This window comes from Protopterus annectens, chromosome 8.part0, assembly GCF_019279795.1.
Source record: "Protopterus annectens isolate FY-2018-M chromosome 8.part0, PAN1.0, whole genome shotgun sequence".
In the NCBI taxonomy this organism is placed as follows: domain Eukaryota; kingdom Metazoa; phylum Chordata; order Ceratodontiformes; family Protopteridae; genus Protopterus; species Protopterus annectens.
In genome coordinates this window covers 135,972,486-136,000,160 of record NC_056741.1, presented here as the reverse complement: position 1 = coordinate 136,000,160, position 27,675 = coordinate 135,972,486, and positions in this window count along the sequence as shown.

Here is a 27,675-nt window from a genome sequence, read left to right as displayed (position 1 = left end):
CACAGCTGTTTCAGGGATTTGCCAGGGGGGACATCCCATATGGCCATCTGGTGGGGGATGCTGGCTATGCACTGGAACCATAAATGACACCCATCATAAATACACACACAATGACTCAAGAACACCATAATGAGGCATGCACAAAACAGGATCATTATAGAGTGTATGTTTGGGATTCTCAAGTCATGGTTCTGCTGCCTTGACATATCAGGTGGAGCCCTGCAGCACTCTCCAGCCACATGTGCACACATGTTCATAGTATGTGCCATGCTGCACAATATGATCCTGTGGAATCAGCTGCAGCAAGAAACACCAGAGCCCCCACCAGTGCCAAGGTCCCCACAGGCACAGAGAGACTCAGAGGATGAACTCCCTGATCCAGCTCCTGCAGGCAGACATAGGCATGCCAGTATGCCCTCACATTGGCAAAGAGGCAACTTATAGCACACACACTGACACTGTAGGGATCCAGTTACTGACACCTCTTTCTGACTTGACCACACAGTAAAATGGATGATACACACATCACCTGTACCTTACCATGTATAGGCAGTGTACTGTGTGCATCCAACATAGGAAGCCCTCAAGCACCATCCTCACAACTGTCACAAGCACAAGGTAAGTCAGTCTTCTTAACAATAAATGAATGAATAGTATGTTCTGGTAGCATATACATGGTATCACTGCATGCATGCAAGGGAATGGGGTGGGTTACTGGGATAGCAGCAGGCAACTGACAGCTATGTGAGACACCAGGAAATGTTTGCCCAATACTGGCTTCCCCACACTATGCAGTAGTCCTCAAGGTAACAAATCCCACTGCAGTATATGTGGGGGGCCAACTTACTGGGAGGTCATAGGTCACAGGCATGGATGTCAGTGTGGGGGTCCCATACTCACCCCTCAGTCTCACCCAGCAAGTCAGCCATACAAAACCATTAAGAAATGTCTGTCAAAGGCCCACAAATGGTGACAATGATGAAATACTCCCCTACAGACTTTACACAGTGATAGAACAGCAGGTCTTGCAGTTGCAGTAAGGCTCTGAAGGGTAAGAAGTCTGAAACACAAATATATGTCATTACAATCTGACCTGTGGTCTTTAGCTAACCATGTAGGCAGATGACTGCAAGCTGGGAACAGACATCAATACCCAAAGTGATGTGGATGCCCGTAGGGCCTCACCAAAACAAATGACTGATGCCAGAAACATTGTCTCAAGCTGAATGTCTGCAGATGCATCAGCATCCCCTTTGGGGAGACTGACAGCCCCACATAGTATCACATTAACAACAATGTCCTACATACACAAATCAGTAGTGAGGCATTTGGACACCCAGGTTGATAGCAACCTGAAGTCTGAGACCATGTTACTTCCATTGCACAAAATGCTTCATAGATGGGACAACTCAGATGAAAAGGTTTTCCATCCAGGGACAATGAGGTCATAAGATCCATGTATGCTAACCTTATAAGGCCAATTATTTTGTTCAACATCCCCTTCAGCATGTACCTCACAAAGAACTTGCAGCATCCGGAGAGACCACAGAGGTTCTTCACTGGGAGAATGCAGGACCACAAACACCTACCCTACACAGATAGGCTAACAGCACTGTCCCTCTACTCAGTTCCATACAGACTCTGTAGAGGTGATCCCTGTCTAGCATACAAAACAATCCAGACCCAGCCTTGGTGAAACTTTTGCACATCTGGAAGCCAAGGCCCACTAGATCTACCTGCAGGCATAGCATCAACCTGGTCTGTGATATCAATAGGGCGTGTTGGTGTGACAGAGACATGTCCCACACACTCCCCCCATCTGTAGAATCCACTACCTGTCCACACTTAGCCAAGTGCCTCAATACCCCTAGTAAAGTGCACATGTATAAGTGCTTGGGAAACAGAACATACAGTCCAGTGATTCCATCTGTGTCCCTGCTGGACAGGGGCTCTGGGTGCTGACATGTTTTAACATGGGCAAACTCTCGTCTTCGAGGGTTATAAGGGCTTCAGGGCCAATAGCCTACTAACCTCATATCAACCTATCAACCTATACACAGATGTCTGTCAGTGCTTCACCACATTATGCTGTACTGCTCTGCCAGTGACGTACCTAGAAATCACAGTGCTATGTGGAATATACCACACATATAATGGACATCTCTGCCAGTAGAATGCACTCTGTACCCACACCCATACCACTCAACCTCTTAGAGCAAGACATCTGAACAAGGTTATAAATAAAAGTGCGACAAAGGCCCAATGATAGGCGTGATTAAAATATCGCCCTTACAAACTTAGAAAGTTGAAACAAAAAATAAGTACACACTGCTGAAGGTAGTCTTGCCAAAAAAGAACCAAAGTAAAAAACAATGTAGATGTGCCATCATAGACACAATAAAATCTGATTTAATAAAACTCTTAAAAGACAAAACAAATGAAGAGAACGTAGGATAAGCGCTTTCGGTAAAACCTTCTTCAGATCGTTTATTCACTCCCATCAAAGCAAAATGTTTAAACAGTGTTCAACCAGTCATGATATTCTGGGGTGGTTCCTCTTCCATGGCTAATGCAGACAGGTCCCTCTGCTTGTAGTCCTCCAAAATTACAAGTAGCAGGAATAAGTTCTGCTTATTCCCTCTTCCTGTTTCTCCTTTTTATGTTTATGCTCCGTTCTTTCAGAATGGGTTTTAGAGGTACCATTCCATTAAGGCCCGGTGGTTTATCTTAACTTAGAAAGTTGGTAGAATAACAGGATTTGCATTAGCAAGTATTGGCTGAAGGTTGTGAAGTCTGAAACACATATGTTCTGTCATTATTTTCCTAATTCTCACTTTTTAGGTGTATATGCCACCAACCTGCCAGAAAATCACAGGTGTATGACACATGGATAAAAAATGGACAAACATCTGGACAATCTGAACAAACCTGTACAGTTGAGAGGTATGACCACACCAGGATATGAACTTTCAGGTAAGAAGAATACCAAAGAAGCAGGGGATCATCAGCCGGTATATCACTAAGGTGCTGGACAATTTACAAAGCTTCATCAGTCAATCGGCTGTAGCCACACCTCTCAACTGGCTGGATTGTGCACGGATGTCTTGTGTTTGGCTCATAATATCAGTCTGTGCATCATCCATCTTGTATTTCTTTGGTAAATCAATGTGATGATCTGAGGATTTCAGTCAGTAGGTAATGACACAATACATTACAGTGTCAAATGTCACATATGTCGGAAAATGTCTGCTAAAACAAACCCTGTAACTCTAGCAACTCATATATTAATAAGAGAAATAGTTACAGTATCTCCATATGTTTGGGCCATTGTCTCCCCATTTTGGCAGACTATCTTCAGATATCTTGCACTAACAGGTTGAGAGGTATGGCTGTAGCACACAAAACCCTGGACTGGAGTACAACAATCTCTGGAATGAAGTCTCACAGTTACTATAGAAGGTCGTACTGGGCACACTCCTACACTTAGAGAAGTAAAGCCCATGTCAGAAACCATATTGGACTATATATCTGTATTGTGCAGATATCTTTGCATACACACAGCTATGTACACCGTAATTGTCTCTACACATGTCCATCAGACAGGATTACCCACAGCCAGCTGTAGGTGGCTCATACGTGGTATATCTGCATATGTTGCTTATGATACGCACACACATATATGGGCAACATATGACAATATGTCAAGAACACACACATAGACATGAGGATGAGCGACAGTGATAGAGAGAGACACAGGGAGACACACACAGAGTGAGCCATACACAGGCATAGCCTGAATGGCATAGAGAGATGTCCTGCTCCAGAAAGTTGCATACCAGTTGTAACCAGTTGCACATGCCAACATGAAGGTGAGATTCATTGTGTGATAGTACTGAGTACTGAGGTGGGGGTTGTAATATCACATTACCTGCCTTTGTATGTGTGTCTGCAGGTTTAAGTATTAAGAGGCCTTTCCCACCCAGTACACTTCCCATTGCCCTACTTTTCAATATATGCTGATGATATTCACCTTAGAAGCACTTTTGGACTAGCCCAAGTCCTATAAGCTCTGTGACATGTGCGATAATTGTGTAACACTATAGTACAAATAACTAGATAGGTAGGAGTTTTAACCTCAGTCACGGCGTGTCTGGGAGTGTGTGTTTGTAGGAATAAGAGTTTTACGCCTTTCCCACCCAGAACATGTCCCACTGCCCTAATTTACAAGATCTGCTGATGTCATTTACCTTAGAAGTGCCTTTGGATGGGCCTCTGCCCTATAAGCTCTGTGGTGTGTGTGATAATTGCATCCCACTATAGTACAAATAACTTGATAGATAAGGGATCTAATCTCAGTCTCAGCATATGTAAGTGTGGGTGAGTGTGTAGGAATAAGAGTTTTAGGCCTTTCCCACCCAGTACACTTCCCATTGCCTTACTTTACAAGATCTGCTGATGTCATTCGCCTTAGAAGTACCTTTAGACTGGTCTCAGTCCTATATGCTATGTAGCCCATGCGATAACTGCATAACATTATAGTACAAATAATGAGATAGGCAGGGGTTCTACTCTCAATACTGGCAAATGTGTGCATGCTGTAGGGTATAGTGTTTTGGGGACCTTCCCACCCACAACATGTCCCAGTGCCTTACTTTATAAAGGCTGTTGATGTCATTCACCTTAAAAGTACTGTTGGACAACCCTCAACCCTATAAGCTCTATGGCTTATGCAGTAATCATGTAACAGTATAGTACAGATAACTAGATATGTAGGAGTTCTAATCTCAGCCTTGGCAAATATAAGTGTGCATATATGTGTGTGTGTGTGTGTGTGTGTGTGTGTGTGTGTGTGTGTGTGTGTGTGTGTGTGTGTGTGTGTGTGTGTGTGTGTGTGTGTGTGTGTTATGTGTGTGTTTGGGTGAGGCCATATCCTCTGGGGGTGTGGGTTTTAACATTTTGAGGTTTGTTCCACCCACTACACTTCCCACTGCCCTCTCTACAAGGGCTGCTGATGTCATCCACCACAGAAGTACCTGCATACACTTCTCAACCCTATAAGCCCCATGGTGCATGTAGTAACTGTGTAATACTTCAGTGCAATTAATTAGATAGGCAGGAGTTCTAATCTCAGTTATGGCAAATGTGTGTGTAAGTGCTTGTGTGTACATTTGCAGTATTTTGAGCCCTTACCCTCCCAGTACACGTCCCCATTGTCATTTTTAAACAACGGCTGGTGATGTTGTACACCTTAGAAGTACCGTGGGACACTCTTCAACCCTATAAGCTCTGTGGCATGTGAAATAACTGCATGACACTGTAGTGCCAACAATACATAGGTAGGGGACCAAAACACTCAGTACTGTGTGTGTGTGTGTGTGTGTGTGTGTGTGTGTGTGTGTGTGTGTGTGTGTGTGTGTGTGTGTGTGTGTGTGTGTGTGTGTGTGTGTGTGTGTGTGTGTGTGTGTGTGTGTGTGTGTGTGTGTGTGTGTTTGAGAACAGTATTATATGTGTGTGTGTGTGTGTGTGTGTGTGTGTGTGTGTGTGTGTGTGTGTGTGTGTGTGTGTGTGTGTGTGTTTGGCCAAGGCCATATCCTCTGGGAATGTAGGTTTTACCATTTTGAGGTCTGTTCCACTTGTTATGTTTCCCATTACCCTCTTTACAAGGGCTGCTGATGTCATCCACCATAGAAGTATCTGTATGCAATTCTCAACACTATAAGCCCTGTGGTGCATGTAATAACTGTATAATGCTACAGTACGATTAATTAAATAGGCAGCAGTTCTAATCTCAGTTCTGGCAAATGTGTGCATGTGTGTGTGTGGGGGGTGAAGCATATTCCCTATGAGTGTTGTGTGTCAGTATACCATTTAAGGCCTGTTGACTTCTTCACATGGCATTACTTTGCAGAGTCAGTCAATGGCATCTGCTGTACATGCAACATGTTAAATTGTACAGCCCATACCAGCCATCTGTACATATGTATATGGAATACCCGGATGTTTGCAACCAATATGTTGTCTATGACCCCTAACAATGGGCATTTGAGACACATTGCCAAACTGTCACAGTCGTTGTATTGACAGACATGGCAGCAGCAGACCTCGTACCTTTCTGAAACATAATGTTGATAGACTGTTACTCTATCACTGTATCACATCACCTTGCAGCAGTCTACAGACAGACATCAGGTGAATGTCATATATGAAGCTGGAGCAAACAGAGAACATTGGACACACCTGTCACATATTGCTGTGACACACATGGGAAATGGATAGTAGAACAGGTCATGCAATTGAAGGCACCTTCCAAAGGGTATGTGTTATTACATGACAATAGCTGCCATTAACCTATAATGTTAGTCTGTCATGATTTTACCAGATAGCCAGAAAACCACATGTACATGACCGATGTGAAGAAATCATGTGTCAGAGATCAGGACAATCTGCGCACATATGCAGAGGTCAGAGGTATGGCCATCATCTGTACCCATACCTCCCAAGCTGTCAGATCAAGGACTGCTCACAAAGCCATATATAATGAGGGTGACAAAGGACACATAATAAGGACACCTGTCAAATATTGCTCCTATAAACATGTAACAGTAATAGCATAACAGGGTTTGCATTAGCATAGATGGTCTGAATGGTATGAAGTGTGCAACTCATAATGTCTGCCATGATGTTATGACTGCAGTCCCCAGTGGTTTGTCAACAATGTGCCAGACCAACACAGGTGTAGTGACTACTAATGTGTGGCATGCACCAGGACAGTCTGTGTAAACTGTATTGTTGAGAGGGGTGTCTGAACCACCCTGCAGGTTGCAGTCCATGTTGGCAAGGTGTAACTTGTGCTGACAACTGAAACAGTTAAAAGAGGTCCCAGAACTGTGGGACAAGAAACATGTCTTACAGGTCTGTACTGATTGCATAGAGATGTGATTGCACATCAGAAGCACCTTAATGTCATGAGAAATACTGTAAGTGAAGGTAATGTCACACAAAGGTGTCATACTAGCATACCAGAGGACATCCTGTGTGTTGTACATGCCATGGGCATGTTATGTGCTGCCAACTGTCACATTACTACAACTTGTGTCCCACACTTCACAATTGATAATGTCACACACACAGTGCGTGTTGCCTATGTGTGTGCGAAATATGTAGACATGAGAAGGCCCTGTGACTACTGTGTGCCCACAAGACAGGTGAATCTGTTAGGGTTAAGGTCATGGCTAGGCCTGTGAGGGACCTAGTGCAGGTACTCCAGTAAATCCTCTGTATGTATGACCCTGTGGTACTACAGAACACTGAGGTGACATGTATGAAGGCTAGCTGTCTGTGACAAGGGGTATGTATGCAAGGTCACACTGTCTGCCAACAGTGTCCCTCACACACTGTTGCATGCATACACACCTGGTAAACATGTACATATACAGCGGTACCTTGGCTATGAAATGGTCAATGTGTTTCCACTCTGCCACACTCCATGTTGGTAATGTCTGCAGGACCACAGCCTGCAGACACACAGACACCTGGAACACAAACTGAATACAACATGTCAGACTACATTTAGTCAGTGGTACTAACACCAATAATGCATCATGGCTAATAAGGTACATGCACCTTGATGTGTATCCATAAATGCAAGGAGACACACCTTACACAGCATTACTTAGCTACACTGTGCTATATTCACCCTGTGCATCAGACCCATATTAGCATGTCCCTGCATCAATGGTACGGATGATAGGGATGTGGCACAGGTATCAACATATGCACATGATGTGGTGTGGCTTTGCCAAAGGCCTAGGCTGGGCCATATGGTTGACATCATGTGTGTGTGCTTGGAGGCATGTTCAATAAATGGACTGTGCAGAGGTGTTGTGTGTGTCTGGAGGTGACCTCCCTGTGATAGAGATATGTGTGTGTTTGTATGCACACAGTCACACCATGTGGCTGCCCTACACAGCAGTATATTGGACAGTTGTGGACTGTACATGGTAGGGTGTACAGTTCACCATCTCTGGCCACAGACATAGGAACTGGTCCTGCCAGGGTATCACTAGCACCACCAAGCCCAAGGTTATATGTAGTACTACTCCCTGATGGTGACTGCTGTCTGTTGGATTGGAGTCCCTGATGGGACCGGCTAGGACCACATGCCCATGGCCTACTCCTTTGTGGTGTGGACAGCACCCCCACTTCAGTAGTGCTGGTGTTACTGCCACTACGGGTGTGTGAAGGTGCACGGCTCTGTAGACTCTCAGCTGATCTTGGTGCTGACCTATGACACCCATCTCCTACCGCATGCTCTAGCACAGACATTTCAGGGTCAAGGATTGTCAAGGTCTCACCCCAACATATATTCATGACCACAGTATTGTGACATGTGGCCTCAACAAGGTCATATAGATCATCACGTATGCCAGGAAGAGTTGCATCCAAGACCATGAGTATATGCCTGGTGTTGCGTTCATTATGCACCTGTATCTCCATGATGGCCCAAAACATGTATCTGGTGACACCTGCTGTGGCACTTGCAACAGGGGCTTGACTGGCAGCAGTCCTCCTTCAAGCACCCCTGTCCATCCACCTATGTGGGACCTCGCCTGCACTCTGGCTATGGCTAGTGTCTACACTAACTTGCCATAGTCACCACACTAGTCTGTTCCATGCCACCACCCACCAACTGTCCATTATCTGTGGCCACTGGGGACGGGGTATGTGTGGGTATTGTGACTGTGTGCAGGGACATTGTGGATGACAGTGGTATGCCAACCGATGGCACAGATTAAGCCCCTGACAATCCCACCTGTGCTTCACTGTGACCATCATCATCATTGAAGTCCGTAGAGACACTGACATCCTGTTCTGTACGGGAGGATCCATGACCCCCTTGTCCACCTGTGAGGGGAAGACAACATATTTAAATTCACACTTGCACTAAAAGGTTTGCTTGTACATACACACACACACACACACACACACACACACACACACACACACACACACACACACACACACACATGCAGACATGGACACACACACAGACACATACAGGTGAGGTGGCACATAGGCATTACACATACCTCCCAATATACAAATGGTGACATGCACAATGCAGTCAGACCGCAACATACACACTCAGGACAGGCCCTCAACATCATGCAGTGCAGCCATTTCCACTTAATGCTACTACTAATATACACCTCTGGGATACATGAGTAGTGTTAGTAGGTGATGGGCCTTCACCTAGCACACACTGCACCCATGTACACATTATTCCCATTCACCTGTATACCACAGTGGCAACTCCTACAGAACATACCTCTCAACTGTACAGATTTTCACAGAATGTCTAGATGTCTGGCTCATATTTTTGGTCTGTTCCTCATAAATTCTGTTTGCCTGACACATTACTGGGATGATCTGAGGATTGACATCACTAATTAATGACAAACATTTGAGTTTCAGACTTCAAAACCTGCAGTGAATGAATGTTACAGCAAATCCAGTTACTCTAACAACTTTCTAAGCTTACAGTGGATATAATAAGTGAACACACCCCTGTTAACATGCCAGGTTTTTGGGGTCCCTATTAAATTATTGAAAAGACTGTTCAGTGAATAGCATTTTCGATGCTCTTACATCGAACATGCCCTTCACCGAACTGTTCATAGTGAGATTGTGATAGAAGTAGGATTGGGAAATTTGCCTTTTCCTCACTGTAGTGCGAGCTCGGAGTTGGTATATATCATTAGCAGGGGTAGCAGAACTCGATGAATGGCATATTCAATGAAATGCTGTTTGTTCACAGGATCTTTTGATAATTTAATATATACCCAGGTTTTTGTGATATATAAAATGAGACCACAATAAATCATTTCAAAACCTTTCCCACCTTTACTGTGACCTATAACCTGTGCAATCCAATTGAAAAACAATCAAATCTGTTAGAGGTAAAATATAGAAAATGAAATACGTACAATAGGCTTGTTGCTTAAGTGTGCACACCCTTAAACTAACACTTTGTTGAAGCACCTTTTGATTTAATTATAGCATTCAGTCTTCTTGGGAAGGAGTCTATCAGCATGGCACATCTTGACTTGCCAATATTTGCCCACCCTTCCTTGCTAAAGGCATCCAATTCTGTCAGATTGCGAGGGCAACTCTTATGCACAGCCTTCTTTAGGTCATGCCACAGATTTTCTGTTGGATTTCGGTCAGGGCTCTGGCTAGGCCATTCCAAAACTTTGATTGTCTTCTGGTGAAGCCATTCTTTTGTTGATTTGGATGTATGGTTTGGGTCATTGTCATGTCGACAGGTGAAAGTCCTCTTCATCTTTAGCTTTTTAGCAGACACCTGAGGGTTTGAGGCTAAAAGTGACTGGTATTTGGAACTGTTCATAATCCCCTCCACCTTGACTAAGGCCCCAGTTCCAGCTAATGAACAGCAACCCCAAAGTAGGACACTGCCACCACCATGCTTCACCGTGGGGATCATGTTCTTTTGGTGATGCAAAGTGTTGTTTTTGCAGCAAATGTACCTTTTGGAATTGTGGCCAAAAAGTTCAACCTTGGTCTCATCATTTTCCCACATGCTTTTGGGGGACTTTATGTATTTTTCACATTTTAGCCAAGCCTGGATGTTCTGTGTAAGAAAAGGCTTCCATCTTCCATCCCTAACCCATAGGCCAGACATATGGAGAATACGGGAGATTATTGTCACATGTAGTACACAACCAGTACTTTCCAGAGATTCCTGCAACTCCTGCAGTGTTGCTGTAGGTCTCCTGGCAGCCTCCCTGACTATTTTTTGTCTTGTCTTTTCATCAGATTTTGAGGAACGTCTATTTATTTGCAAAATCACTGTTGCCCCATATTTTCTCCCCTTTTTCATGACTGGCTTCACTGTGTTCCATGGTATATGCAATGCTGTGGAAATATTTTTGTACCCTTCCCCTGGCTGATACCTTTCAACAATGAGATCCGTTTGATGCTTTCTAAGCTCTGTGTGAACCATGGCATTTGCTGTAGCAGGCAACTGAGTAAATGCCAGGGAAACCCTACTAGGACAGCCAACCATTATTTGGTGTTAATTAGAGTCTCTTTAATTGATGGCAGGGGTGTACCCAAGAAGACTGAATGTTGTAATTAAAATCAAAAGGTGCTTCAACAAAGTATTAGTTTAAGGTTGTGCACACTTATGCATCCATCCTATTGTATGTTTTTTCATTTTTCATATTTGTTCCCCTAACAGATTTGTTTGTTTGTTTTTCAATTGAATTGTACAGGTTATAGGTCACATTAAAGGTGGGAAGAGTTTTGAAATGGTTTATTGTTGTCTCATTTTTGTATATCACAAAAACCTGGCATTTTAGCAGGGGGGTGTACACCTTTTATATCCACTGTATAAGAGTAATATTTAAAATATGTCCCTATTTTTGGGCCTTTGTCCCCCCATTTTGTCAGTCTTTGTCCAGATTTCTTGCACTGACAGGTTGTGGTATGCTATAAGTATGTCACATCTCCCTGCAAATAGGCCCCTGTGATGACCACTGTGATGCAATGCAGTTAACCCTACTACAAGTGAACATGTACATTTTGCAATATGGCTAAGAGTGACAGTTGTGTGAATGGTAAAATGCATGCCCTTAACATGCCTGGGGTATTGGGAACAACAGGACAATTCCATACTCACTGACTTCAGGCTACTGTCCCACATCCAGACCAGAGGGTCTTGTGTAGCTGTGGGAGAGAGGTATTGTCAGCAGACTCACACGTGGCATTGGTGCAAGATGAATGCTGCTTTTCTGCACATGTATAGTACCAGCTCCGATACTACACAATTTGCTGTCCTTCACTATAGATGTGCACTTCTGTGCATTACGTAGATTGATGTCCACTGGGACCTTAACTGTACGCTCCTCACCTGTTGACTGGGTGCCACCCACTTCCACAATGTGGGTGTCTTGACTTCGCTGTTGTTGTGTGGTGGCTCCCCCAAGGTTGGCAAGGAGCTCCTCCATAGGTGTAAGTGGGGACTGCATAGCAGGACCCCTATCTGTGGATGTGCAGTCCCTGGCCATGGCAGTAGCCCTTTGCTGGGCATGGTGGATGAGGTCAATTGCACGATGCCTGACCTGCTCATATGTTCATACATACTGACCCACATCATTTACCCTGTGGACAAGATTATCCCACAGGGCGGTCCGCTCCTACAGATGCTTTTGACTACAGCCAAACATCACCCCATGGTGCTGGATTATGATGTCAATGATTGCTGATGTCACAGATTCTGTGTAGGACAGCTGTCTGGCACTCTGCATTTCACCTGGAAGACATAAACAGAGAAACACATCATAGGACTTCATACACTAGTCAACATTATTTACAGAACCTGCGCATCAACACTGACTAGCACTAGCCGCCACTTACATTATGACCATATCATACCCCTGTCATCTATCAGCACTGTATAAGCTTGCATTGCACTCCTGGTCCTGATGTGTCATGTTCCCTGCAATGAGGGCCAGTAAATTGCATAATCCTCTATTCATCATTCACTTTTGTGTAGAGGGATGACAGTGGCAGTCTTCCATGCAGAAGGGATGTCGATGGTGCTCAGGCTTTGTTTGACTACAGTGTGTAAGGGAGGTGGAAGCACATGTCTGAGTTCACATAGGATGCAGACAGGGATGTTATCAGGTCCCATGGAGACATAATTTTGTTGCCTTTGAGAAGGAATTATGGACCTGCTTCCTGATGATGAGGGGAGTGGTGTACAACCAATATTGTGACCTGTTATGTCTGTGTATTGCTGCTGTCCACCAAACAGGATTACACTACCGTGGTGTAGGTGGGTTTTACGAGACAGGTATTGCTGAGTCCACACACTTATGTAGGTGCTCATATAGCTGATTGTAGTAGGCATGGACACAAGGTCATAACACAGTTGGACACTTCCATTTTCAACCTGAAAATCATGCTTATTCTAGTACTCATTTCTGTGTCAGGGCAATGCAATAACCAGTAGCTGTAGACATTTATGTCTGTTGGATGCACTGAAACTAACATTACACACGTGTACAACATGTAGAGATTATTTACCTGATGTTTTTCATCTCACGTCTGTTGCTTTGAGGCTTCCAGCTACGAGTCTACATTAGAACACCAAAGTTTCAAAACTTCAAATGTTCTAATATCGACCCCTATTCAGCAAATTCTGAAAACAATGAACATACAGAACAGCGAATTTTTTCCTAGAGAAAAAATTTGTTGCTCCAAAACACATACACACAACACAAGCACACCAAACAAACAGTAATCCACACACATACACCTAAAATCTTACACCTAACCCTACACTAGACTATACATACACCACTAACTATCCACTTACCTTAACCCAAACCCTAACCCTAAGGTCTGTCACTATCGCACACTCACCTCACCCATACCCTAACCCTAACTCACCTACCCTTCCCTAACCCTCATGTCCACACAAATCTCAAACTTACCTGACCCACACCCTTACCCTAACTCACCTAACCCGCCCTAACCCTCATGTCCACACAATCACACACATACCTAACCAGCGCCCTAACCCTAACTCACCTAACCCACCCTAACCCTCACGTCCACACAATCGCACACATACCTGACCTGCACCCTAACCCTAACTAACCTAACCCGCGCTCAACCACACACTTACCTGAACCCAACCCGTAACCTTCCACCATAGCACTGAAAATACTGAAGCAACAGAAACGGGCAACCAAATTCTTTCCCTAGGAAAAAATTTGGTTTTCTGTAGCTTCGATATTTTCAGCTTTCCTTGAATACGGGTTGATATTAGAACATTCAAAGTTTTGAAACTTCGATGTTCTAATATAGACCCTCCAGCTACATCTACTCATACATAGATGTGCACAGGTAATACCTGATATACATTTCTGTTCTATACCAGTATGGCACACTGTATTTACACTCTTGCTGCTCAGTCATAACTCTCAACCTGTTAGAGCAGGACATCTGGACGATGGCACACATAAATGGAGGGCAATGGCCCAGAATTAGTGACACCTTAATAATATTGCTGTAACACATTTAAGTCAGTTGATACCACAGTAGGCTTTGCATTAACAGAAATACCCTGGAGGGTCTCCGACATGCATATGTATGCTATTAAGTTCTGATGTCAGTTTTCACAGATTTGCCAATGATTTGCCAGACATAACACAACTCTGAGTAAATGACTACAAATATGAGGCACACATATGTTCAGTATGCAGAACACTGGACAGTTGAATGGTATGAGCTCAGTATAACACATGCAGTTCAACACACACTTCTGCAACAGTAGTTTACTATGCACATACCCTGTATAGGTCTCTTAGATTTGTAAGACAAACCTGTATCATAGTTGTATTCACAAGTAACATATGGATATTTATGATGTCCCAGTAGCTGGCCTAGCAGTGTCACAGTCAGTATTGTTCAAAAGACACTCCAGTAGTAGTCGTATGTGAGCCATTCTTTACTGGGGTGACTCAGGGGTCTGAGTTGTGATCTATGTCATAGGTTCATAGGTTCATAGGTTGATACTAGGCTATCTGCCCTAGGGCATTTATAAGCCTAGCCAGAGTGTGTTTGGCTTTCGCCACCCTTTTAGATTAGTTGACTGTGCCTCTGCATAGTAGGTCACAGAAGATAGCCCTTTTAAAGTTAGTTTACTGTGCCTCTGTCTAGTAGGGACACAGAAGAGATCCCAGGGGTAAACCTTCGATCTCCCATCTACTCGTCAAGATTTCTCTTGAAGAGGGTCATTGAGAGGCTCTGCCTAACATGGATTGAGATTTTATTCCAGAGTGAGGGGAGCCTCTGGGATATGAATCTGTCCCTCCAGCATGTCCTATTTATTTCTGTGCTGAGGTTTAAGTCCCTGGAGCGTGTAGCTCTAAGGGATTTGGATTTCCTGAGGTGGAGCATGCCCATTAATTCTGGTTTGGACATGGCTTTATACGTCAGGCACAGATCGCCTCTGAGTAGGCAGTAAGCAACTGAGTAGAGCTGGAGTTTCTTTAGCCTAACTGCGTAGGGCATCTGTTTGAGTCCCTTGATCCTCTTAGTGAGGTACTTTTGGGGTCTTTCCAGTTGCTGCAGGTGTCAGGTAAGGTACATCCCAAATGGGGCACTGTATTCAATTATGGGCCTGATGAGTGATGAGTAGAGGGGCACAATGACCTCTCTTGATCTAGATGTCAATCCTTTCGTGATAAGGTGGGCTATATAGAAGGTCTATCTAACCACTTTGGCAAGTGATTGTCAAAGGAGAGATTGTTATCTACGTGGGTCCCCAAATCCCTAATTACTTCTTCCGTACTTAATGGATTACCACCTATGTGGTAATTTGTGGGCACTTTGTTTTTCCCAAAGGGGATGACTATGCACTTTTTGGCATTTAGCTTTAGGCCATGGCTCTGGCACCAGTTATCCGTCTCTGCGAGACCCTTTTGGAGGATGCTTATGTCAGTCGGTGAGTCGATTATGGCACCCAGTTTGCAGTCATCTGCGAACTTGGTCAGCCATAGTCCTCCCATGTTAGCCTGTACCTCAGAGAAATATATACCGAACAAGAGAGGTCCCAGGAGTGAGCCTTGTGGGATGGCACTTGTAACTGGTTTAGAGTCTGATATGGCACCTACAATTCTGACCATGTGGGTTCTATCCCTGAGCTAGTTTGCAACCCATCTTGTGACATAGGGGTTGATATTTAAGCTGGTAAGCTTATTTATGATGCCCAAGTGGGGTATTGTATCGAAGGCTTTTGCGAGGTCCTGGTAGGCTGTGTGGACTACCTTCCCTTCATCTATGGCCTTGGTGACTGTTTCAAAGAAGTTGACCAGGTTCAAGAGGCAAGATCTGCCCTTAACAAAGCTGAATTGGGTAGGATCCAGTGTTTGGGGGTTCCCAATGTCTTTGTTTATGAGTTCCATGATGATATGCTCCATAGCTTTGCAGACCAGGCTAGTCAGGCTTATAGGGCAATAGTTTCCGGGGTCCGTTGTGGCACCACCTTTGTGGAGTGGGACCACTGTTGCTGTACATCATTCCTTGGGTACATATCCTGTAGTAAGGCTGAAATTGAACAGTGACTTTATGTGAGGGTTCAGTTCTTCTTGGAGCTCATGTAAGACGCAGCCCGGGACACCATCCGGTCCCATTGATGCTGTGTTTTTTTGCTTTGGAGAGGGCAGCTCTCACCTGTGCATCTGTGATGTCAGGGAGGCTACACTCTGTTGGGATAGACATTTGCTCTTTTGCGGGGGAGGGGGGAGAAGTTTGCACTGAACCTGTCTGCCAGGATGTTGGCAATGTCTGTGGGTTCAGTGTATTTTTTGTCCTTTTGCACTAACTCAGAGCATATCTGGGAGTTACCACCCAGGTTCCTGACATAACTAAAGAAGGCCTTGTGATTATCTTTAGCGTCTTGTGCAATTTTTCTTTCAAAGCTGGCCTTAGATAATTTTATGAGGGATTGTAGTTTCTTGCTAGTACTGATCAGAGATGCCTTCCCTTTTTGGGATTTTGCTCTATCATGTAGTAGCTTCCTCCTTCTGTTGTATAGCTTATTTATGGCTGGGGTCCACCAGACAGGTCTCCTGCCTTTGGAGGAGTGAGTCTTGGTTTTATTTGGGATAGCACAATCCATGCATTCCTGTAGGTGTCCATAGATTGCGTTTGTAAAGGATTCTGTGGTTTGGGTCATATTTTCCACTGGCCCGGGGGCTGTGAAGGATTCCACCTCGGTTTGAGAAGTGTGAAGTTTGCTTTTGAGAAATTCTTCACCGTGGTTTCCATGGCTGGGGGTAGGGATGGGATATGGATGTCCAGTGAGATTAATTTATGGTCAGATCTTACCAATGAGGGGTGTACCTCTGGTATGGAACATAGAGTCCCCATGTTGGTGATGATCAGGTCCAATATGTTTTCCCCTCTTGTGGGAGTGGTGACCAGTTGTTCCATAGCATTTGAGTTTATAAATTCTAGGAAGCGTTGGGCGAGGGTGTTGGGGCTTGAATTGTGCTCCCAGTTTATGTTTGGGTAGTTGAAGTCACCCAATATGATGGTGTTTGGAGAGACCTTCATATTCTCCAGTGTTCTCAGGAAAGCGGAGTGGGGTTCCTGAGTTTGGGAGGGTGGTCTGTAGCAGGCTACAAACTGAAAGGCAGTTTTGCCCACTGTTAGTTGCACATGGATGGTCTCCAATACTTCGTGCAGTGCCACTAACCTGGAGGTGTGGGTATATTTGATGAATATGGATACTCGCCCTCCTTTTGTGGTTCGGTCCGAGTTTTGAGGCCGAAAAGCATGGTATGAGGTATAACCTGGTAATGCTGGGGTGCTCTCGGGAGCCTTGAACCAGGTTTCTGTTACTGCACAGATATTGATATTCTCCATACTGAGGAGAGCCTCGAGTGCATGCATCTTGAGGTTTAGACTTCTGGCGTTGAGCAGCATTACCCTTAGTTTCTTTTTCCTTATGTTGTCTATAGAGGTGGGTTTGTCTTTTGAGCCTTGCCTAAAAAAGGCACTATGGGGGTGGCAAGAGCCTTAACCAATATTCGAAAGCTCAGGGGTGACAGGTGCAAGCTGTCCCTAGAGAAGAAATGTGTCTTGTCGAGCATGTCATCCCAGGCTGACAGACACTGGATCCCCTTTGAATGACACCAATACTTTAGCCAATTGTTAAAGTTGATCATTTTGTCTTTTTACTGTGGCACCATTTTTGGTGAGGGTAAGATGCTACTCAAGGTCAGGGTCATACCGGCCTGGGCTACATGATCAGAGAGCTCCTCTATGTCTCTTTTCATGTAGTCCAGGGAGGTACGTCTCAGGTCATTCACACCAGCATGGACAATGACAGAGTCATATTTGTACTTGTCTTGGAGTGACCTGAGTGCTTGTATGTGGCAGATCCTGGCACCCGACAGGCAGCTTACAGTGACCTCCTTGTTCATCCTGGTTAGTGGGATGTCAGTGTGTCTGACAATAGAGTCACCTATTACAAGTGTATTAGGTGTGTTGTTTAGCCTTAAGGGCTGTGACTGTTTGGCACACTGACTTTGTGAACTATGTGATACATGGGTATTGTTGTGGGGTAGCGGTTGCTTGGATGTCTGCTTTGGAGGTCTCTGCTGCTTGGGAAAATTTTTATTTAGAGCCTCCGAGTAAGTTTTTGTGTGTTTATGTGTTTGGTTTGCTGTTGCGATAGGTCAATGTGAGACTGTATTTGTGGTGTGTGTGGTTACCTTCTCCGCCTGACTGACTGCGCCAGTATTGGGTTGAGAGAGCTCAGCCTCCAGTTTGGCTATACAGTTGCATCTCTCACATATATTTGAGCTTGTTGGGAGGAGGAGACGGTGGTCTGTGTTCATAAGGCCGTTGTAACATTGCCTCAAGTTTCCCAGATTCACCAGCTGGACTGGAGAGTAAACCCAAAACTGACTTTTGGACATGCCAGAATAGTATAAGAAACTACTTTTTAACTGATCCAAAAGGACCAATAAGGAGCCAAGTACTTTAAGGGAGTATAAGAGGGTGTAGTGCTTTAGTTTATTAGTGCTTACTTATAAGATTACTTATACGAGCAACTGCAGGGCTTTAGAATGAAAATAGAGTGCTTACTTTGAGATTTAGAACAGTTCTAAAGGAAAAGTGAAGAGCAGACTTTGTGGAGCCAGGAATAATTTAAACCCATTTAAGCTGTGCTGTCCAATGCTGCTCTATTCGCAAAATCATGCAAAACTGCGCAAATGCGGGTTTTAAAGCAGGGAAACTGAGAGAGATAGGAATTGACCCAAAACGGCCAATAAGCTACTAGTTTCAGGGCTGAGACCACTCCTCCAGGGACAGATAGGCTGCTCAAAGCTCTCCACTCTCACTGGTGAACAGAAGCTTCCCCCTATCCAAGTAAGGATATGGGCAACACAGGAAACTATACCACAGTCCGGAATTCAGCAAAATCTGAAATCTGGACTAATCTATTTCAGCAAAGGTGGGAAAAGAAAATTTTTTTTTTTGTTTGTTTTTTTCAGGAAACAGCAGAAAAACACACAGAAAACACTGTAAATGCTAAAAACAGGCTAGCACACTTTAGTGTGTAGCCTACAAGAGTTATACAATACAAAAACAACTTAAACTGATATAAAACAAGTGCAAAAACTGTAAAAAGCAGAAGGCAAATGCAATTTAAACTTTTTAAAGCACAGATCAGTTAGAAATTCACTTTTTAGGTGGGAAAAAGCAGTCGGAGCAAAAAAACAGAAAAAAATACTTAGATCTGGAAAATGTCTCTCTTGGGTCTCTCTGTTGCCTGTATCACTCTGCAGGACACCACGAGGAGCTGTGCAGAGTTGTATACTGGCGCAAAACTGTGCAAATGCAGGTTTTAAAGCAGGGAAACTGAAAGAGATAGGAATTGACCCAAAACGGCCAATAAGCTACTAGTTTCAGGGCTGAGACCACTCCTTTAGGGACAGATAGGCTGCTCAAAGCTCCCCACTCTCACTGGTGAACAGAGAAGCTTCCTCCTATCCAAGTAAGGATATGGGCAACACAGGAAACTATACCACAGTCCGGAATTCAGCAAAACCTGAAATCTGGACTAATCTAGTTCAGCAAAGGCAGGAAAAGAGAATTTTTTTTGTTTGTTTTTTTGTTTGTTTGTTTTTTTCAGGAAACAGCAGAAAAACACACAGAAAACACTGTAAATGCTATAAACAGACTAGTGCACTTTAGTGTGTAGCCTACAACAGTTATTCAATACAAAAACGACTTAAATTGATATAAAACAAGTGCAAAAACTGTAAAAAGCAGAAGACAAATGCAATTTAAACTTTTTAAAGCACAGATCAGTTAGAAATCCACTTTTTAGGCAGAAAAAGGCAGTCGGAGCAAAAAAAAAACAGAGAAAAAAAATACTTAAATCTGGAAAAGTCTCTCTTGGGTCTTTCTGTTGCCTGTATCACTCTGCAGGACACCACGAGGAGCTGTGCGGAGTTGTATACAATGACAAACTTTTTAAATCACAGATTCGCTAAAAAAATGGTGTTTTAGGTGGAATTAGTTAAGACAGCAAGAAAAGCAGAAAAGTTGCGGACAGAGCCAGATGCTCTGGCCATAGGTGCTGTTCAGCAATCTATCAGTACAGAAAGTCTTGTTGAAACATATTTAACTTCCTATTTCCCATTATTGTATACCCCCTACTGCACTCCATTACATGCTTACTTGTTTGGCATACCTTTTTTCCCAAGTATTCTTGTTTTTCCTCTGCCTCTCTCTCTGTCTACCCATGTAGAGTGATAGACCTGTTTTGCATAGGCATCAGCTTGCCATTTGGAAAGTAATGCTCATGAGCAGGTGATGGTCTGTGCACCAATTAGTGTCACCCACTTGCTAATTACATGCAGAACAGCTGTGCTGCTATTCCAATAGCCAGTGGCATGGCAACACACTCATATAATTGAGTACTTCATGTGGGCATTTCCCTTTTTCCTTGCCTGTGAGGAGAATATCATGAAGGTGTGTGAACAACAGCATCATAGAAGGTAGGTGGAAATACGTCTTATAACAAGACATGTGGAGACAACCCAACAAAATGGGGGAGAAGGTTCCAGACACAGGGACAGAATGTAAGTATTGCTGTTATACAGTTGGAATAATGTTAGATTAGTAGAGTTTGTATGGACATGCATTTTTCTGCAGGATGTCAAGTCTGACAGTGTTATGTGCATGACATAACTTTCAACTGTAGGACCAGCCGCAAAATGGCCAGAGGTTTTACTGTTATGTTTGGTCTGCTCCTCAGACAGTTTTTGTCCATGGCAAATCAGTAGGATACTGTGGGGATTGCAGTCAGTAAAAGCTAACATCCATTTGTGTTTCTGACTTCATATCTCTCAGATAATATATGTTACAGCAAGCCCTGTAACACCATCAACTTTCTCTATTTATAACAGCAATATTTCAAATATGCCCCTGATTTTGGTCCTCTGTCCTCTAATTATGTCAGGCTTTGTCCAGATGTCATGCACTAAGAGGTTGATACGTATAGTATATCATTATTTAGTGCCTTCAGTTCTGATATCGTCCCAGTGATGTGTCAGAATCTCAGACATGCCATGAGGCCAAAGCCTGGACATTCTGTGGGAATCTGTACAGTTGAGAGGTCTTTGTATGTCTGACCATTGTTAACAAACTGTCAGGATTGTGCAGCAGTGACGTGTGTAAATGATAGTTGGCCTGTGTAGGGAGGGGGGAGGTTGTGAGTGTCATGGGTGCTTTTCTATCTAACTGTGCATGCTGCTCCAGTTTCTGGTGGTCTATCGGCTGTATATGTTTGTAGGGGCAGACTGAGACATGTCCCGTACCACCTCAGGATTCCTACTACACTATGACTTGAGGAGGTATATGTAGGGGTAGTGTATGAGTGGCAAACAGGATATATTTGTTCACACAGTCGTTATTCTCGAGTGATCAGTTGGTTTACCGGTATGTCACTGTAACTGTGTTGTAATTGGTTGTGGGTATGCACTTTCACACCGGTGTCGGTTTTTCACTACTGTTACATCCCTGTAGTGCCTGATATATTTGCAAATGCTTATGTAATATCCCATAGCTGATTTTTGGTAATGTTGTGTCAGTCTGACTGTAGCTTGGATGGTGCTGGGTGACATGCTTGGCAGTTCAGCGTAGTTTCCCTAATGTTCTGCTATGTCTAGATATTCTTAGGATGTTCAGTTGTCTCTCTCATATCTTTGGTCTGGTCCCCGTAATGGTTGTGTATTTCTCACAAATCAGTAGGATGATGTGCAGATTGAAGTCACTAACTAATGAGAAGCAACTGAGTCCTGAACTTGTGATATTTCAGGCAATATATATTAGAACAGATGGTGTTACTGCAAAAACTTTCTCAGCTTATCTACTCAAGTATTTCGGATATATTCCTATTTTCATGCCTTTGTCCCCACCCCACTTTGTCAGGCTTGGTCCAGATTTGTTGCACTAAGGGGTTCTGAACATGCCTCTCACATGCCCAGATTGTGGCAGAATGTCCAGGCTTTTGGCTCATATTTGTATTCTATTCCTCAAATTATTTGTATTTTTCTAGTAAATCACTGAGATGGTCAGGGGATTTATGTCAGTAAATAATGACATACATTACAGTTTCAGACCTCATACCCTTCAGAAAATGTATGCTGCAACAAACCCTGTTACTCTAGCAACTTTCTAAGTTTATATGAGCGATAATTAAAATATGTTCCAATTGTTGACCAATTGTCCCCCCATTTTGACAGCCTTTGTCCAGCTTTCTAGCACTAAGAGGTTGAGAGGTATGGTTCTGTGGTATGACTGCACTACATGTTTGTTTCATATAAGCCAAAAGTCACAACAAGTCACAACAACATATATATATATATATATATATATATATATATATATATATATATATATCCATATATATATATATATATATCTATATATATATATATATATAAATATATATATATATATATATATATATATATATATATATATATATATATATATATGTATATATATATATATATATATATATATATATATATATATATATATACAAATATATATTTATGGATCCTCTACTAAATACCAAACACTCCCTCTACCGATGCCCAAAATCCTGAGAACAAACACCCAAAACACTATAATATGAAAAACCAAAACCATGAAATTCAAACTATCGAAAACTACACACAACATACAGACACCTTCCCCCAAAACACAAACACACAAACCTAACCTACAGACAAGCAGGGGGGGGCAAGCTCCCCTGTACCCCCCATGTGCAGGGCTGCACACCCCCCTACTAAAAAATTCTAACACTAAGGTTGCACTACACAGACAAACACATGAATACACCACCACATGCCTACAACCCCCTCGCACACACACATCACACTCACAACACACACTTACACACTAAACCCCTAACCAAAAAAGTTAAACAGAAATACTTACCTACCCTTCCACCATACCACACACCAAAAGTGCAAATTGCAAACTCCCAATAGTCGGGATTTTGAAATTCGCGCTTCTGTTTTTCGGTACTTTGGGGTTTCGGCTATATGGTCTTGAACGTTTGAAATTCAGTATTTCAAACTTTCAAGGTTATATAGTGTTCCCATATATATCTACATCTTTCTATATATCTATATATCCAACTTGAATCCCGGGAACTACTGTCCTATCAGTCTGACGAGCCTGATCTGCAAGGGCATGGAACGCATTATCATGGAACATATAAACAAAAACATTGGCAACCTTCAAACACTGGACCCCACCAAGTTTGGGTTTGTGAAGGGCCTATCTTAGCTCCTGAACCTGATTGACTTCTTCGAATCAGTCTCCAGAGCTGTGGACAAGGGTAAGGCGGTCCACACAGCCTACCTGGACCTTGTCAAGGCCTTCAACACCATTCCCCACTCTGGAATCATAGATAAACTTACTAAGCTGGGCATAAATCCCTATGTCACTTGATGGGTTGTCAACTGGCTTACTGACAGAACCCATACTGTAAAAGTAGCTAGCTCCAAATCCAGCTCCAGACAAGTGACAAGTGGAGTACCTCAGAGTTCAGTCCTGGGACCGCTCTTGTTTGGCATCTACTTCTCTGAAGTACAGGCCAACACTAAGGGACTCTGACTAACAAAGTTCATAGATGACTGCAAACTGGGAGCCATTACTGAATCCCCAAATGATGTGGATATTCTACAAAAGGGCCTTACAGAAACAGATGCTTGGTGCAAGAGCCATGGGCTCAAGCTTAATGCCAAGAAATGTATAGTTATCCCCTTTGGGAAAAAACATGAACCCATGAATTACCACATAGGTGGCAGTACACTAAACACCAAAAGTGTGGTGAGAGACTTAGGGACACATGTGGACAGTGGTCTCACCTTCGATAACCACATTGCCACAACAGTCAGGAAATCCTTCTATGTGGCACACCTCATCACTAAAGGCTTTTCATCCAGAAAAAAGGAGGTCATTATCCCACTGTACTCATGCCTCATTAGACCCATTATAGAGTAGAACGCCCCATTTGGTATGTACCTCACAAGACATCTGCAACAGCTGGAAAGGCTGCAGAAATACTTCACTAAAAGAATCAAAGGCATAAAGCAGATGCCCTATGCTGACCATCTACAAAAACTCCAGCTATACTCTGTGGCATATCGTATACTCAGAGGCAATCTCTGCTTACCATACAAGGCATGTCAAACCCTGAGCTGTAGGACATGCTCCACTTAAAGAAATCCCAATTCCTCAGAGCCATACATGCCAGGGATCTAAACCTTGTTATCACAATGAACAAAACATGCTGGAGGGACAGGTTTCTGACCCAGAGACTACACATACTCTGGAATAGACTGCTCATAGATGTCAAGCAGAGTGCCTCCTTGGCCCTCTTCAAAAGGAACCTTGACAATTGGATAGAAGATATGAAATTCACCCCGGGGATCACGTCAGTCGCCCTGCTAGACAGGGGTCCAGGGAAGTAAATATTATGGGAAGAAATATATAGCGAATTGTTTGGCTAGGCTTGTACAGGCCTTAGGGCCGATAGCCTAGTACCAACCTCTGAACCTATATATATAATCTATATATCTATCTACCTATATATATATATATATATATATATATATATATATATATATATATATATATATATATATATATATATATATATATATATATATATATATATATATATATATATATATATACATATAGATAGATAGGAACACTTTATAATCCCAAAATTCTGAAATACCGAATTTCAGTATCTCGAGATCATAAAGTCGAAGGCTGACAATACCGAAACACCAGAAGCGCGAAATTCAAAATCCCCAAGTGCAGAGATTTTGAATTAGCGCTTCTCGTTTTGTGCTGTATGAATGGATAGGTGGAAATTTAGGTAAGTATTTATGTTTAAGGGTTTTATTTAGGGGATTTAGAGTGTGTCAGTGTGTTGTGTTACAATGATGTGTGTGTGCAAGAGGAATGTAGCTTGTATGGTGGTGTTTTCTTGTGTGTCTGTGTAGTGCGACCTTGGAGTTAGAATATTTAAGTAGGGGAGGTGTGGGGGTGCAGGTGGGCTTGCCCCCCTTCTTGTCTGTAGTGTAGGTTCATGTGTTTGTGTTTGGGGGGAGTTGTGCGTATGTGCATGTGTGTATGTAATATTCGGGATTTCAAAATTCGTGCTTCTGGGGATTCGGTATTGTAAACTTTCGGCTTTATGATCTCAAGATTCTAAAATTCGGTATTTCAGAATTTCGGGATTATAAAGTGAATCGATGTATATATATATATATATATATATATATATATATATATATATATATATATAGATCTTGGTCTCAATCATACTATTTTACCTGTCTAATTCCACAAAGGTTTTCCCTACTATTGAATGACTCTAGTACATGATATGTTTCAGAAAGTATCAGAAATTCCTACAGCTCAAATGGTGTAGTGGTGCATTGCTCTGACTACAGTGTACAGGTTTCTGGGTTTGGGACTTGATAGTGTGCTCATCATTTTGGTACTGGGCAGAACAAGGGCTGATGGAGACAGAGTGGTAAAAGCACTTTATAGCAGTTGTAAGTGGGTTTGCCCAGTTTTGCGTGAAGCTAAGCGATGCTTACAGATGTTTAAGTCATCTTAGCTTCACTTTACGGCACTTACTCCCACTTACACCTACGTAATTTTAATTAAAGAAAAGAAAAAAGGGTGATAGGAAAACAGTGAAGTGTGGGCAAGCAGGGGGGTAAAATGTTATGAAAACCATCTAGGGATGTGCAGGATGGGTGTAGGAAGGGACCATAGCTCTACATTTCTTCTTCAGCAGCAGCTGTGAATAATGTGTAGAATTTGGAGTTTACAGCCTCACACCCCACAGGGAGGGGTGTTGGTGACAGACATTTGTAGAATAATTTGTGAGTAGATTGATTAATTTGACTGTACATGGGGCAAAATGTAGAGCTATGTATGGGGCAATGATTTTTTTGTGAGACAGATGCCCTTTTCTATTAAGGTGAGAGTGGGATGTTGGTAAAGAGCTGTATGTATGTTTGGGGAGGTAGGTTTGGAAGGATATGTTGCATTCGCAGACAGACAAGACATACGAGACAGCAGACAGGGGCAGTATATGACACATGAGGGGGTAAACACCTTGGATAGGGAGGGTGGTTGGGAATTAGAGGCCAATGAGCCCCCAGATGGATACAGTGGGACTGAGGTCCCTACTCATGGGCAGTCACCTCTGCACCTTCACGGACCCGAAGGTGGCTGTGCTCAGGACTGGACAACAGGGGCAGCCTGCCTCACCAGGTGCATCAGGTGGCTATCCATCTGGCACAGATGTCAATCCAACTCAGAGCGGATGACACTGCACACCATACCCCGGAACTTACAGAGAGTGACAGCCTCCTCTCCCTGCCTGCGGTCATTCCCCTGGGGCAGTTCCCCCCAAAGGTGTTGCAGGACCAGCAGATGAGGAATTTCCAGGTTGGGTCCCAGATGTGCTGGAGCCCAGTGTCACAGCCAGATGGGGAGGGACAGGTGGCTCCACCAGGATCTGCCTTTCCAAATGTGCTATGGTGTTTAGGTTATCCAAGATATATTGGTTAGTCATGAACAAAACATTTCAAAATTAGTTATAACAGCATGCTTGGGTGCTCCAATTAACCCAAGCCATCAGATCTGAAACAGTTGCATAGCAAACAGAACACACACATAGATGAAGCAATAGTAAGCATTTTAACAGCATGCAAGTTACATTGATGGCAACAGACCACCAATAATAGTATTTGAACAAGGTATATTAATATGCAATCAATTAAATATATGAACAATAACAGAACACATGTCCCAATAATAGGTTTTGATAACAACATACACGTAGTATATGAATAATAATTATTGATGCAGATGAGGGGTAGGTGGAGAGAAAAAAGTCCATTAACAACTGTATAAGCTTCCATTTTTCACAACATTACTACTCAGCACTCTACAGGTCTGCCCTCACTTTACATCTATCTATGGCTTGTTGCTTCTATAGCACATACATACCCATTAGACTGTCAACCTGTAATGGTGTTGGGCAAACTGGGAGGACAATGGCTACATTACTGGAGGGGGTTAGTACATGTCAGGGTTACATAGTTGACAGAGAAGGGGTAACCTGCATTGATGTTTTGGGAGTCTGCTAATGGCATACTTCCCAAGATTCTTATTTGTGTCCAAGGTTATTGGCAGCATTAACCACTAGCTGTGACAGAGTGACACTTGAGGGACATGTATCGGGGAGAGTGCATGGTGTATGTACCTATCCTGTTGTCATTTGCAGGCATATGGATTTGGATAGTGGAACAGTTGTACACGGTGTATTAGTATACACTTCATACAGCTACTACACTCATTTCTTTACTTGAAAGACCTGTGGGGAAAATATCTGTTAACACTTTGACTGTTTCTACAAATATTCAGGATTTCTTTAGTGTATATATGCACATATCTCAGTACCATTCCATGGATTCAAACCATGTCTGGGTGTGCTAAAATGAG